We start from the raw sequence: 16,200 nt of genomic DNA, 5'->3' as shown, positions 1-16,200 counted from the left end.
GGATGGTCTGGATCTCCTGACCTGGTGATCCGCCCGCCTCGGCCTACCAAAGTGCTGGGATTACAGGCGTGAGCCACTGCGCCTGGCCTATTTTGTCTTTTTAGTAGAGTCAGGGTTTCACCATGTTGGTCAGGCTGGTCTCAAACTCCTGACCTCAGATGATCTGCTGGCCTTGGCCTCCCAAAGAGATTAATTGATTGAACGGCAAAAATGTCATGATGGAAAAGTGAAACCATCATCAGAAATTTTGAATATCTAAAATAGCATATTTAGATATTAAATTTTACAAAATATTTTGAAATAATACAGAATAAAAATGAAACAAAACCTTTTTATTGTTCATCACAGAACGACGCTCTCCTCAAAAATATATAGATCACACGACTTCATCACAAAATACACTTTTTTTTTTTTTGAGATAGAGTTTTGCTCTTGTTGCCCAGGCTGGAGTGCAGTGGTGTGATCTTGGCTCACTGCAACCTCTGCCCCCCAGGTTCAAGCGATTCTCCTGCCTCAGCCTCCCAAGTAGCTGGGATTACAGGTGCCTGCGACCATGCCTGGCTAATTTTTTGTATTTTTAGTAGAGACCGGGTTTCGCCATGTTGGCCAGGCTGGTTTCAAACTCCTAACCTCAGGTGATCCACCTGCCTCGGCCTCCCAAAGTGCTGGGATCACAGGCATCAGCCACTGCACCCAGCCCAAAATATACATTTGTAACACACAAGTCAAGAAATAGAGCATTGACAGCACCCCAGAATCCACCCATGGCCCTTCCCAAACACTTTCTCTTTCCTCCTCAAAGGGAACCCCCATCCTGACTCCTAACACTGTAGATCCCCTTAGCTGAGTTTGTGTTTGTTTTTGTTTTTACCTTATATAAACGGAATTATGCAGTTTGCACGCTTATTTGTTTAGCTTCTTTTGCTCAACATTTTGCTTGTGAAATTCATTTATGCTGTTACATACAGCTGTGGTTTCTTTTTTTTTCATTACTATGTACTGTGCCCTTCTGTAATATACCACCATTTATTTAGCCCTTCAACTGCTAGTGGACATTGGGTGGTTTCAACCTGGGCTATTCCAAATAATGCTCTCATGACCATTGTTTTCAGATGTCTCTGGGTGCACATTTATATATAGAGAGAGACATCTAAAAACAAGAATAAATATATGTTCTTGTTGCTCCACAATCTTGTTGACCCTTTTAATTATAGTAATTCTGGTGGGTTTGTAGGGGTATTTCATTATGGTTTTAATATGCATTTTCTGACTTATTAATGAAGCTGAACACTTTTTTATGTTTACTGGTCATTTAATGATTCTCTTTTGTGAAGCATCCATTCCAAATGTTTTCCTTTGTTTCTACTGGGTTGTCTTTTCTTTATCAAGTTGCTGGAGTTTATATATTGTTGACATAAGTCCTTTGAGAGTTGTAGGTGCTGCAAATGTATTTTCTTCTCTGTGGCTTTTTAGTCTTTTAATTATGTCTTTTTGACAGCAAAATATCAGTGTGGTCAAATATTAATCTATTAGTCTTTTCCTTTATGATTCATGCTTTTTTTTTTTTTTGAATGGAGTTTTGCCCTTGTTGCCCAGGCTGGAGTGCAATGGCACAATCTTGGCTCACTGCAACATCCACCTCCTGGGTTCAAGCAATTCTTCTGCCTCAGCATCCCGAGTAGCTGGGATTACAGGCATGCACCACCACATGTGGCTAATTTTGTATTTTTAGTAGAGACGGGGATTCTCCGTGTTGGTCAGGCTGATCTTGAACTCTCGAGCTCAGGTGATCTGCCCGCCTTAGCCTCCCAAAGTGCTGGAATTACAGGCATGAGCCACTGCGCCCAGCCTGATTCATGCTTTTGAAATACAATTTAACAGACCTCTTCCTAATTTGATGTCCTGAAGGTATATGTCTCTATTACCTTCTAGATGAGTGCTGTTCAATAAAAATAGGAAGCCACACATGCAATTTAAAATTATCTAGTATCCACATTAAGAGAACAAAAATAATTAGATAAAACTAATTTTAATAATGTTTAACTCAGTATATCCAAATTATTATTTCAAAATTTTAATGTTAAAATACAGATATTTTAAGTTTTTTTTCTACTAAGTGCTTAAAATCCACTGCAAATTTTACACTTAATAGCACATCTCAAGTGCTCAATAGTCATACATGAATAGAGCAATTCTAAAAGATTTATTGTTATTACCTTTTCACATTCAGGACTATGGTCTATCTGCAGTTAATTATTATTATTATTATTGAGGCAGAGTCTCACTCTGTCACCCAGGCTGGAGTACAGTGGCATGGTCTTAGCTAACTGCAACCTCTGCCTCCCTGGTTCAAGTGATTCTCCCACCTGAGCCTCCCGAGTAGCTGGGATTACAGGCGAGCACCACCACGTCCGGCTAATTTTTATATTTTTTGGTAGACACAGGGTTACCGTGTTTGCCATCCTGGTCTCGAACTCGTGACCTCAAGTGACCCGCCTGCCTTGGCCTCCCAAATTGCTGGGATTACTGGTGTGAGCCACTGTGCCCAGCCTGCAATTGATTTGCATGTGGTGTGACTTAGGAGTCTAGCTTAATTTTTTTTTCAAATGAGCATCCAATTGATTCAGCACCAATTTCTTGAAAAGAAATCCTCTCCCCAGTGTTGTGCTCTGCTCCTTTTGTCTTAAAGTGTCCACATATGCATGAGAGTCTGTTTCCAAACTCTGTTCTATGCCCTGTGTCTACTTGTTTATGCTTTCACCAGCACTACACTAGATTAATTACTATAATTTTTGTTATAAGTTCTGATATCTGGTAAGAAAGAATGTATTCTTAGGAAAGTCTTTGCTATTCTTGGGCCTTTACATTTTCATATAAATTATAATCAGCTTGTCAAGTTCCCCCCAGATTGGGAATTTTGATTGACATTCTATTGAATCTAGACATTAGCTTAAGGAGAGCACTTAAAAAAAATATTGGCCAGCCATGGTGGCTCACACCTGTAATCCCAGCACTTTTGAGAGGTCGAGGTGAATGGATCACTTGAGATCAGGAGTTCGAGACCAGCCTGGCTAACATGGTGAAACATAGTCTCTACTAAAATACAAAAATTAGCCAATCATGGTGGTGCCTATAATCCCCGCTACTTGGGAGACTGAGAAAGGAGAATCGCTTGAACCTGGGAGACGGAGGTTGCAGTGAGCAGAAATGGTGCCACTGCACTCCAATCTGGGCCACAGAGGGAGACTCCATTGCTAAATAAGTAAACAAATAAATGGCCTGGATGACAAGATTCTAGACAATGGCCCTACTTAGGACCCAAGTCCCCTTTTGCAACACAAATAGTCAGCCCAACTTAGTGCTATTTTTCTCTTATTAGCATGGATTTCCAGAAGTAGATCTTCACTCTAGTATCACTGACAATTGTTTTGTAGTAATGAAAGCATGGAACTGCCTCATTCTTTTTAAGAGGTTATTGTATGAAATAACCACAGGTTATTAAACTTGCCCGCTATAGATAGGCATTGAGATGTTGCCAGTCTTCTGTGGTTACAAATACACTGCAATGAACTTCCTTGTACACCTGCCCTTTTGCACAGGTGGAATTGCTAGGTCAAAGGATACACTGATGTGTTTATGATTTTAAAAGATGCCATCAAACTTCCCCCTATTATGGTTGTACCAACTGATTCCCCATTGCAGGGAGTAGAACCCAGGACCTCCTGACTCCAAAGCCAAGACTGTTTCCCCCTGTCAGGTTCATGACTACGTCAAATGTCATGTTGAGGTCCAAAGGCAGAGGGTGGATGAGCAGAAAGAACACTTAGGGGGCTGTAGTCAGGTAAAAGGTGATTTTATTCAGCAGCAGCTCTCGTCACCAGCTTTCTTACACTGTCTGCCCTGTCTCAGCTGCTTAGTTTGGTTCCCACACACAGCGGCACAGCCAGCTTTCCCTTGCTTTCGGGTTCAGCAGCTTAACTCTTTCTCTCTCGCTGGGTATGAGCGAGCCAAGCTGTGTCCATCCAGCCAGTAGGCAGCAGCTCCTGGACAGACTGGGCCCTTATGGAACACTCCTCAGCCCCCTAACCCCCAGCAGCTAAAGGAGGCAGAGTAGCTTTGACTCCTAGGCTTCCAAAGATACAGCCCATCCTTTGTCCACTGTCTAGCGATCCGCACACACTGTGGGCCCCGCTAGAGGAAGAGGCCCCATTATTGGGGAGCCTTTAAGACTTTGGCCCCACTGTACTGGGTGCAGCTCCCATGAGCCCACCTTCCTGGCTGCTTCCTACTGAGCAGCTTTCAGCCCTGAGGATGGACAGCAATAGGAGACTTTGGCATCCCACTGCTCCCTTGTGCAGCCTCCTCCACCAGCAAAGCTCCTTTTCCTATGTCCCTGCTCCTCACTGGAATCAAGGGACACCTGGTCAGCCAAGGCTGTGGCCATGGCCATATCAGTTCCAAGGGGCCTGGGATGTGTGTGAAATGGTGCCTTCAGGAGCAAGGGCTGGAAGACAGTCAGCCCAGGAGTGCCTCACTGCACACTGCAGAGGGTTCTTCAAGGGGGACAGCTGGAGCAAGAGCCCCAACAGAGCCTGCCTCTGCCCACCAGCCTCGGGGGGGTCTGAGTGCTGGGAATCCCAGCTGGTTCCTATTTGGCATCTGCAAGAAACCATGAATCCAGCTCTTGGGATGAAGGTAGGGCCTGGAAAACCATCTGCATGGGCCCCTGGGTAGGCAGTGGGCACAGGCAGGCAGGGGAAAATGGGTGACCTGCATCACCACACACTCCCAGCATCCAGCCTGTTTATCAGCACGTCATCTACTGTCATTATCGCAAAAAACACCCCTGTCAGCTGATGACAGCAAGTGTCAGCTTCCTAATGCACAGTGCATAAACTGCAGAGCCACACATCACATCCAGGGGGTCTGACTGGATATTCAAAGACTGCCCAGAGTGACATCATACTGGTAAGCCCCCAGGAACTACTCCATAGGGAACTTGACAGTGGCTTCTCTGCACCCCTTAGGTTAAAATGCAAAGTTGGCTTTAAAAACAAATAGAAGGTGTGGATGGCAAGATTCTAGATAATAGTCCTGCCTCGGACCCAAGGCCCCCTTTGCAACACAAGGGGTCAGCTCAACTTCGTGCTGTTTTTCTCTTACGAGCTTGGATTTCCAGAAGTAGAGCTCCTGCCAGCTTCCTTTAAAAATGCCACCCTCTTGCAACATGTGTCAGGTGCGGCTGCCACTACAAGAGGAAGTGACCTCCCCATTGGCTGAGAGAGCTTAGGCCATGGTCCTCACACTCCACTATGCACCAGAAAGAAATCAGTGCTCATTTTTAGGTGGGGATAATAGTATTATGGTTATGTCTTTAAAAAGATCCCCTTATGTTTTAGATAGGGGAACCTGTCTCTGGATGAAATAATTTAATGTCTGGGATTTGATTCAAAATAATACTGGGGACAGTGAGTAGGAGTAGAGATGCAACAAGGCTGGCCATCTATGGGTAACTGTTGAAGCCGGGCCGTGGGTTCATAGGGTTCATTTTACTTTCCTGCCTACTTTTGCGTATGTTTAAAGTTTTCTATAATAAAAAAGCAGAATGAGGAGGAGGAAGAAACACACAGAGAGCATGGTAAAAATGCAGCTCTTCAGGGTCCTGGCTCAGGAGGGCAAATGAAGTTTGAGGGCCCAGGAATCTGCTTTTTTCAGGCTCCCTGCAGGCCAGTGAGAAACCTCAGCTTCAGGGTCACAGAGCCTGCAGAGGCCAAGAGGCTGAGGCCAGAGGTCCCCCAAAGCAGCCCCTGAAAAGGTCCCTGTCTATAGTCAGCCATCATTTAGGCTGCACTGGGCTCATCAGTGCCTGGAATATGAATGGCCTCACAGTCTATTCATTCTCGTCCAACATCACTGTCAAGATCACAATAAGCAGTATGGCAGGATCTACGCACGGAGCCGCTGAATCTTTATTAAAATCTTTTTTTGCACATGATGTTCCCAATTTGTTTCTTTGTTCCTGGTGTCAGGAGTCATGCAGCTTCTGATATTTGTCTTGGAGGTGGAGGAAGTTTGACTGACATGTCATGGCGGTGGAAAGGTAGTATTTATATCCTGAAAAACGGACTTTCTTCACAGAATTGGAAAAAACTACTTTAAAGTTCATATGGAACCAAAAAAGAGCCCGCATTGCCAAGTCAATCCTAAGCCAAAAGAACAAAGCTGGAGGCATCACACTACCTGACTTCAAACTATACTACAAGGCTACAGTAACCAAAACAGCATGGTACTGGTACCAAAACAGAGATATAGATCAATGGAACAGAACAGAGCTGTGAGAAATAATGCCACATATCTACAACTATCTGATCTTTGACAAACCTGAGAAAAACAAGAAATGGGGAAAAGATTCCCTATTTAATAAATGGTGCTGGGAAAACTGGCTAGCCATATGTAGAAAGCTGAAACTGGATCCCTTCCTTACACCTTATACAAAAATCAATTCAAGATGGATTAAAGACTTAAATGTTAGACCTAAAACCATAAAAACCCTAGAAGAAAACCTAGGCATTACCATTCAGGACATAGGCATGGGCAAGGACTTCATGTCTAAAACACCAAAAGCAATGGCAACAAAAGCCAAAATTGACAAATGGGATCTAATTAAACTAAAGAGCTTCTGCACAGCAAAAGAAACTACCATCAGAGTGAACAGGCAACCTACATAATGGGAGAAAATTTTCGCAACCTACTCATCTGACAAAGGGCTAATATCCAGAATCTACAATGAACTCAAACAAATTTACAAGAAAAAAACAAACAACCCCATCAAAAAGTGGGCGAAGGACATGAACAGACACTTCTCAAAAGAAGACATTTATGCAGCCAAAACACACATGAAAAAATGCTCACCATCACTGGCCATCAGAGAAATGCAAATCAAAACCACAATGAGATACCATCTCACACCAGTTAGAATGGCAATCATTAAAAAGTCAGGAAACAACAGGTGCTGGAGAGGATGTGGAGAAATAGGAACACTTTTACACTGTTGGTGGGACTATAAACTAGTTCAACCATGGTGGAAGTCAGTGTGGCGATTCCTCAGGGATCTGGAACTAGAAATTCCATTCGACCCAGCCATCCCATTACTGGGTATATACCCAAAGGACTATAAATCATGCTGCTATAAAGACACATGCACACGTATGTTTATTGTGGCATTATTCACAATAGCAAAGACTTGGAACCAACCCAAATGTCCAACAATGATAGACTGGATTAAGAAAATGTGGCATATATACACCATGGAATACTATGCAGCCATAAAAAATGATGAGTTCATGTCCTTTGTAGGGACATGGATGAAATTGGAAATCATCATTCTCAGTAAACTATCGCAAGAACAAAAAACCAAACACCGCGTATTCTCACTCATAGGTGGGAATTGAACAATGAGAACACATGGACACAGGAAGGGGAACATCACACTTCGGGGACTGTTGTGGGGTGGGGGGAGGGGGGAGGGATAGCATTGGGAGATATACCTAATGCTAGATGACGAGTTAGTGGGTGCAGCACACCAGCATGGCACATGTATACATATGTAACTTTCCTGCACATTGCGCACATGTACCATAAAACCTAAAGTATAATAATAATAATAAAATAAAAAATAAAAAAATAAAATAAATGAAATTTTAAAAAGCAGCATAATTAAAAAAAAAAAAAAAAAAACCTATTCCATCCAGTGAGAGATATCACCTCATAGTCCAGCCTGCTGCATCTGGGCCACCTCCAAGCCTTGTCAGTTTGGAGGTCATGGTGAGGTTCTCAGCATGGCTGGCAGGTGCTGTGGCCCAGAACTTAAGTGAAAGTCAAATCTGACTCATGCTTGTCACCTAGAGTGTGTGTTCTACATGTATGTGTTCCTGGGGCCCCAGAGTTGGAAGAGGTGGCCCAGGGCCTCAGGCACCACATGCTTCCTACAACCCTTCAGCCAAAGCATCTATCTCCTTATGCACTTTCATCATTAGGGGTCTAGGGATGGCCTTTTATTATTACTATTATGTTTAAAGGTTTCTGCTTCTTAAACAAAACAAAACAAATGAAACAGACGGGGCACGGTGGCTCATGCCTGTAATCCTAGGACATTGGGAGGCCAAGGCAGACAAATCCCTTGAGGCCAGGAGTTTGAGACCAGCCTGGGCAACATGACAAAACCCCATCTCTACTAAAATATACAAAAGTTAGCCAGGCATGGTGGTGCACACACCTGTAGTCCCAGCTACTCAGGAGACTGAGGTGGGAGAATCGCTTGAGCCTGGAAGGTGGAGGCTGCAGTGAACTGAGATCATGCCACTGCATTCCAGCCTGGATGATAGAACAAGACCCTATCTCAAAAACAAACCCAAATTTTTTAAAGTTTGAAAAGCATTAACTTTGATATATGGGGAAGAAATGAAAATGTGGCAAGACAGTATGTACAACTAGAATCAGTGGGAATGTAAAATGGTACCACCACATAAAAGAGGTTAAAAACTCAACATATGCCTACCCTTTGATCCAGCCATCCCACTCCTAGATATTTTCAGGATAAGTGAAAGCATATGTTCATGTAATGACTTATACACAAATGTTCATAGCAACTTTATTTGTAAAACCCCAAAACTGGACCCAAACAACCCAAATGTCCGCAGATTAACTGATAGATAGTGGCATATTCATGTAAGGGAACACTATTCAGCAGTGAAACAGAACAAACTTGATATACACAACAACAGATGAATCTCAAAGTAATTCTCTTGAGAGAAAGAAGTCAGACAAAAAAATACAAACCTTACAATTCCATCAACATATGATTTTAGAAAATGCACATTCAACTGTCAAGCAGGTCTGTTTTGAAGTTTGTTGGGGAAAGGGAGGTAGAGATGACAAAGGGGCGTGGGCACCGCTCAGAGTGAAGAACATGTTCACTCTTGATTGTGGGGGCGCATTATGGGTGTATACATATCTCACAGTTCACCCTACTGACACCTTAAATATGTGCAGTTTACATCAATTATACCTCAGCACATTTGTGGGGAAAATTTTAATAGGAAAAATAGCTTTATTAAAATGTGGTCAGGAAAAGAAAAACCCTCTCCAGGGGCTGAGACAGAAATTCATCCCAAACCAGATTTTTCCAGCGATCTATGTCTCCCAAGCCCCACAACATGAATGGCACCCTGCTAGGTGCTGGAAAAGGCACAAAGCTAATGGTTTAATTGGAAAGATAAGAGACACATCAACTGCCACAGGGCAATGTGACAGGTGTCTCATGAATATCAGCGAGAGCTGCAGGGGTTATGACTTGAGATGATCAAAGAAGGCTCATTGGAAGAAGCAACATTTGAGTTACATCTTGAATATCATGATGTTTTGAAAGATGAAGTTTTGAAAGATGAAGATGGACCAAGCAGTGTTCAAGGTGGAGAGGCCAGCATGAAAAGATGTACAGATGGTGAAGGGCCACTGTTTAAAAAGAAATGGTAAATCCAGCAGCAGTGGTTTTCATCAAGGGGAATAATGGGGAGACATTATGGAGGCCGGATGACGAAGTCCTTGAGAGCCAGATGACAGAGCCTGGATTTACAAGGCAGGCATGGAATCTTAACACAGCTCTGGCTAATGAGATATAAAGGAAGTATGCTGGGGACAACTGGAAAACTTTGGCTTTTCTCTTAAAAAAAAAAAAGAACGAATGCAAATTGTGGTTTCTTCCTCCCTTCCTTCATCCTGCCTTGAGTGCAGATGTGATTCCTGGAGCTGTGAGCATGAGGATAGAAATGCTGAATCAAAGCAGGCAACCACCTGTCTTCAGACTTAGTGCTATGTGAATGAAATAAATCCTTATGTTGCTGCTACTCTGCATCAGCTTACTTATTTACAGCTGAATGCATTCCTAACTTATCCATCCCCATATGAAAGTCTGGGTGCTGTCATCTGAGGAATGAGGAGCTGGGGCTGGAGAGACAAAAGCAATTGCAGGGAGGGTGTGGAAGAGGGTAAAGCCAGAGGAGGGAGCTAGAGGCAACTGAGGCCATGGAAAAGGGGGACACATTCAAAAGAAGCTGAGAATTGTTAGGTAGAGATGAAAAGCTAGGAAGGAGGTAATGACAAGGAAGGTTTGAGTCTGGACAGCTCAAATATCCTCAAAATCCCTGATCATGCAATAGGAGCCATGAGCCAGTCCCCATTCCTAGGGCTGTAGATACACACAGAGACTGGATGATTTAGACCCAGCCCTTGTGCAACCAGGTGGGCATCACCTTCTCCCAATCTTTACATGGGCAACCACCAAGGCCAGAGGATAGGTCCAGCCAAGGTGGGGGAATCCCGATGAGTGCTGTTGACATCTTTCATGACGAGGAAGAGAACTATCGCAGTACAAGTCCTGCCATGAAATAACCTGCTTCCTCAGTTGTAAATCATAAGCTGTAAGGTAACTCATAATAAGAGCATTTATAGGCTGGGTGCAGTGGCTCACGCCTGTAATCCCAGCACTTTGGGAGGCCGAGGCGGGCAGATTATCTGAGGTCAGGAGTTTGAAACCAGCCTGACCAACATGGGGAAACCCCATCTCTATTAAAAATAGAAAAATTAGCCATGCGTGGTGGCAGGTGCCTCCAATCCCAGCTACTCGGGAGGCTGAGGCAGGAGAATCGCTTGAACCCAGGAGGCAGAAGTTGCAGTGAGCCGAGATTGCACCATCACACTTCAGCCTGGGGGACAAGAGCAAGACTTCATCTCCAAAAAAAAAAAAAGCATTTATAATAAACATAACAATGGGCATAATGATTGGCTTTTACTGAGCCTTCACCTGTTTCCAAGAACTTAACAACTTGCTAGCCATTCTACAGACGTCATTTGATTAATAACCACAACAACCCTATAAAATTGTATCATTCCCATTGGCAGATGAGGAAACTAAGGCTCAGAGAGGTTAAGTAACTGGCCCTGGTTATACAGCTGGTAAGTGGCAGGGCCAAGAGTTGGAGGACAGCAAGCACTCTTTCAGTTCTTGGCATCACGCGAGAGAAGTTGCTTCACTGCTGCCTTTGATGTAGTTAAAGAAGTTAATGAAATTCTCTAGGTCAAGTTCCCCATTTTGGTTTTCTATTTCATAAAAGCACAGGACTGGTTATCCTTCCATCAGTACTTTCCTGAAGAACCATAGCTCCTCCCCTTTATGCTTGTCACCACGTCCCTAGCAAGGCCACTCAGGTAAAGAATGGAGATTTGTTAGATTTGTTAAAACCTTGCTGGGAGACAGGGAAGCTGTCCAACAAGCCTGGGCTTCCTCCATCTATGAAGTCCAATATGCGTGGTCATTACTACTCTTATCATCATAAGAGTTAATACCCACTGAGTGTTCTCTCTTTTTAAAAATCTATTAACTCAATTAACCTTCACACAATTCCTTGAGATTGATGCTATTATTATTATCTCATCTTACAAATGAGAACTAAAGCCTGGAGAGCTTAAATAACCTGCCAAAGATCACGCAGCAAAGAAAACAGTTCTCAGGTAAAAGGGTCTCCTGCTCTAACTACACACAGAACCTGGGACAGAAAACAAGGCCTTAACACCTCCAAGGTGGAGTGGGAGCTAAGCTTCCGCAGTGGCGTCTACTGTGGTCTCACGTGGGACTTTCGCTGGGCCATATTCAGCCCACCCTTGCCCCCCAGCGCCCCTGTCAGGACTGGGGGAATCCAGGCCTGACCCCTCAAATTTGCTACCACAGCTTGTAAACATACTTAGCTTCCTCCACAAGCTTATAAAACCACCCCTCCCATGAGGCTGAGCAGTTGTTCAAACACTGACTGGCAAAAATTAAAATTCAAGAAACTTCTGGAAAATATGTTATTTGTTATATTATGAAATTCAAGTCAGATCTACAAGAATGCACTGTGAAAAACACAAAGCAGAGTCACCATGATTAATAATAAATGTAGGCACACCGCTAAATTCAACCAAATGCCTCCAGATTCTTCCAAAAGCAGTTCTCCTCTCCATGGCAGCCAATTGTGTGTGCCGCTGCCCCCACCACATCCTCGCCTCTGACTCCACTGTGCACTCAACACCAAAAGACCCAAGTTCCTTCACAGCAAGGAGGGCTGACATAAACCCCATTCTTAGATTTTCTTAGCCTCCAGCTCTCAAAGAGCTGTGGAGAGTCCAGGTTTACCCTCAGAAGAATTTAGAGCTCACTGGTGCCAAACCTGCTTTTTCCATTGTGAGAAATCTTTGTGGCATTATATTACCTTCCAGGGCCCTTTTCATCGACTGACTTCATTTGGCTTTGGCCAAGTGACTTCAGAGTCAATACCCAAAGTGAAAGATGTTGGCAACTGAACTTCTTCTCAGTCTCCAGCGCCTCTGTCTCGATGAGCATTCATGTTTAATTCTCCTGCCCGTAGCCTCTCTGGGCTTATTCATGCCCACAATGGATTCTAAGGTCTGCAAATTACACATTAAACCTCCACTCTCTTTCCCACATTCCAGGGAATGAGGCGGTTTCTGTCACAGCTTGGCCACTCTTCCCAGAGCACCTGCCAGTTTGGGTGATGAAGGGGCCATCCAGGGAGGAACACACACTGCCTGTTGCCTCCCTGACTTCCGACATCACTGCTTCCCAGACCATCCTCACACTGTTTTCTCCTCATAAACCGAGTTATTGAAACTGGCAAAAACACTTTGTGATATTGTCCTCCTGTGATCAGATCCATCCCTGGACCTTCTCACTGGAAGGTCCCCGCTCTGACCTCTCTCCCCACCTAGAAATGAGAGTAGCCCAGCAGCACTGACAGTCCTAAACCATCCACTCAACAGATTCGCCACAAACCTCACACTCAAAATCTCCCACCCGCACCAAGTGCTCTAGTTGTGCCTTAATGGAAGGTAGCAGATGCAACAGAACCCAGTGGAAGCTGCTGATAACCTGATTATCTTCGTGATGGAGGAGAAGGGAAAGGGGAAAGCCTGGAGGTGTAGAAAATCAATCTTTGAGGTAGCCAGGCCCCTCCTGCCTCCTGATGACACCCCAAGCCTCCTGGGTCCCACTGCGTACTCCTCCCAGGTCTGCACTACTGTAGGCCTGCACAAGCCAGATACCTCCGGATTAGGAGGCCCACTCAAGGAGATTGAAAACTGATGCTCAGGAAGATTGGCTTTGGGCTCTGAAGGCTAATAGCCACTACTTTAACTGCCCTCAGCTTCCTGGCAGCATGCTTCAATTTCATCTTCCTAAGTGATAACTAACAACATTTAACCTCCCCCATCTAGAAGCAGGAGAGCAAAAGATATCCCTTGTAACAATCACCCCCAAGGAGAGTGTTTAACCTCCCATGATCCAAGATATTAAAATTAACATCAAGATGCCCATTCTTTGCATATCAAACTGACAAATATATTTTAAATTGTAATAAGAAGAATCCATCATAGCTGGTTAGAAATATGTACAGCCTTTCAGAAGGAATGTAGCAATATCAATCAAAGACTTAAAAATGTGCTTCAAAAAATGTTGCTGCAAAGAGGAAACCTCAAGGGTGTTCATTATAGCAATGACTATAATGGCAAAAAAACAAATGGAATTAACCTAATTGTCACATAACAGAGGATTGGTTACATAAAAACAAATGGAATTAACCTAATTGCCACACAACAGAGGATTGGTTAAATAAATTAGAATGTGTCCATATTATGAATTATAAGCAATAAAAGTGATGATGTAGAATAATTTAATGACATGGGAAAATGTTTGTAATATAATGTTGAATGGAAAAACAGGGTACAAAATTGTATAATCCCATTTTTAAAAATTGGGATCATACAATACATATTTGTGTATATAGAATGGTGGTCCTATAAGATTATAATGGAGCTGAAAAATTCCTGTCACCTAGTGATGTTGGAGCCACCATACTGTGGTAATGCAATGGATGACTAGTGTGTTTGTGGTGATGCTGTTGTTAAAAAAAAAGCCTATGTTCCCAGTTGTATAAAACTATAGCATGTACAGTACAGAATACTTGATAATAAATGACTATGTTGCTAGTTTATATATATATATTATATATATACACTAAACTATCCTTTCTATCATTATTGTAGAGTGCACTTCTACTTAAAAAAAAAAAGTTAACTGTAAAACAGCCTCAGGCTTGTCCATCAGGGTCCATTTCAGAATTATTGTCATAGGAGATGACAGCTCCATGCATTTTATTACCCACAAAGACTTTCCAGCAGAACAAGATGTGCAATGGAAGACAGTGATATGGATGATCCTGACCCTGTGTAGGCCTGGGCCAATGTGTGTGTTTGTTTTAAACGAAAAAATTTAAGCCAGGCATGGTGGTTCACACCCATAATCCAATGCTTTGGGAAGCCAAGGCAGGAGGACAACTTATGCCCAGGAGTTGGAGACTGGCCTGGGCAACATAATGAGAGACCTTGTCTCTACAAAAAATTTTAAAAATTAGCCAGGTGTGGTGGCATGTGACGGTAGTCCCAGCTACTTGGGAGGCTGAGGCAGGAAGATAGTTAAAAAAAATTTTAAAAAAGACCCAACCAAGGAAAAGTACATATACAACCAAGCAAATGATGGCCCTCCAAAGAAATGAAATGGGCACTCTCTAAATCTAGCCAGCATTTCCTTCCTTGAATGGAAATAGTGGTAGAGGGGATAGAAATTGTGCAGCTTTTGATTGAATTTAGGAGAGAAAATGCTTGGTAAAAACAATGATATGAAAAGTAACCACTAGGACCCAAGTACCACAATACACCTACATGAAATAAATGATAGCTCACAGCTACACAAGCTTTGCAAGGTACTACAAAATGGGATGTGTTGGTAGCTTTGACCTGTGCTTGGTCAAGTGTTTCATGGCATGACATGTGTCATCCTCCCTGTGAGGATGTGTGTGGGGGTGTAGGAAATACAGTCAGACCAGTGGCCAGTCTGTGAGTCCCCACTCCCACCACTTAGCCATGAGACCACAGAGCTCCAATATATACCCATAAACACACACTCCCCTAGCATCTAGGAAGGGAAATTCTATCTCTTGCTTATAACCGAGTTACCCCACTTTCTGACCTTAAAAAAGAGCAGCAGGTTTCCTTTGAAGGATTCAAACCTCATTAGCCACAGTGGGAAATGATGCTTTAATGGGCCTGTGATGGTCTCAGCTTCGGGTGTCTGTGTATGCAGCCATATTTCTTAGCAACACCATAGCCATTTAGGTTTAATTTCCTAGCTTGCCTGATAAGGAGGCTGCAAGTGTAATTTGTGAAGCTGCAAGCTGGGCAAACTCACAGGGATATTAGATGAATCACTGGGTGATCCAGGCCACTGTGCCAAGCTCTGCAGAAGACGATAAATTAACACTGATTTGTAGGGTCAATACCGCTCAGGCAGATGCAATTTTCTAAGTGTCTGGGAGCTGTGCTTCCGTCTCTTCTGCTTTCCGATTTGGTGCCATCATTGATTAGGGGAAGCTTCACTCACAAAAAAATTTAAAGTTAGCCAGGCACAGTGGTGCACACCTGGAGTACCAGCTACTTGGGAGGTTGAGGCAGGAGGATCGCTTGGGCCCAGGAATTCAAGGCTGCAATGAGCTGTGATCGCACCACTGCACTCCAGCCAGGGCAACAGAGTAAGACCTTGCCTCTACAAAAGAAAAAGAAAACTCAGGTTCCAACCCTGGAGTTACTAAATCAGGATCTCAGAATGCAGAGATCTGGCATTTCATAAAAACTTCCCCTAGAGATTCTGATCAGCCAGGTGTGGGCCAGAAGAACTCTAAGCTCCCTTAAACCTTTGACATTTTATGAGTCTATTAAATCAAAGTGCAAAAAACACTGAGTCCAAACTGAGCAAACAAATCCCATCTCCCTATGCCCAGCCTCCTTGGATTGAGAAAGCCACACTGCCTGGCAAGTAAGCAAGGAGAGAATTCTCATTAACCCAAAGACCATCTCTGAAAACAGACTGGCTGTGGCCGGGTGTGATGGCCCACACCTATAACCCCTCAAAAAAAAAAAGAGAATCGGCTCAGGAAAACAGGCGAGTGTGAATAGGTTGGTGACTAAGATTCAGAACAGGTTCAATGTGAACCCCTTAGTTCACGTTAAACTAAGTATATTCTCATGTGCTGTTTA

Source organism: Pongo abelii, chromosome 6 (genome assembly GCF_028885655.2).
Source record: "Pongo abelii isolate AG06213 chromosome 6, NHGRI_mPonAbe1-v2.0_pri, whole genome shotgun sequence".
In the NCBI taxonomy this organism is placed as follows: Eukaryota; Metazoa; Chordata; class Mammalia; order Primates; family Hominidae; genus Pongo; species Pongo abelii.
The sequence above is the reverse complement of the archived record's forward strand: the minus strand, read 5'-3'. Positions refer to the sequence as shown.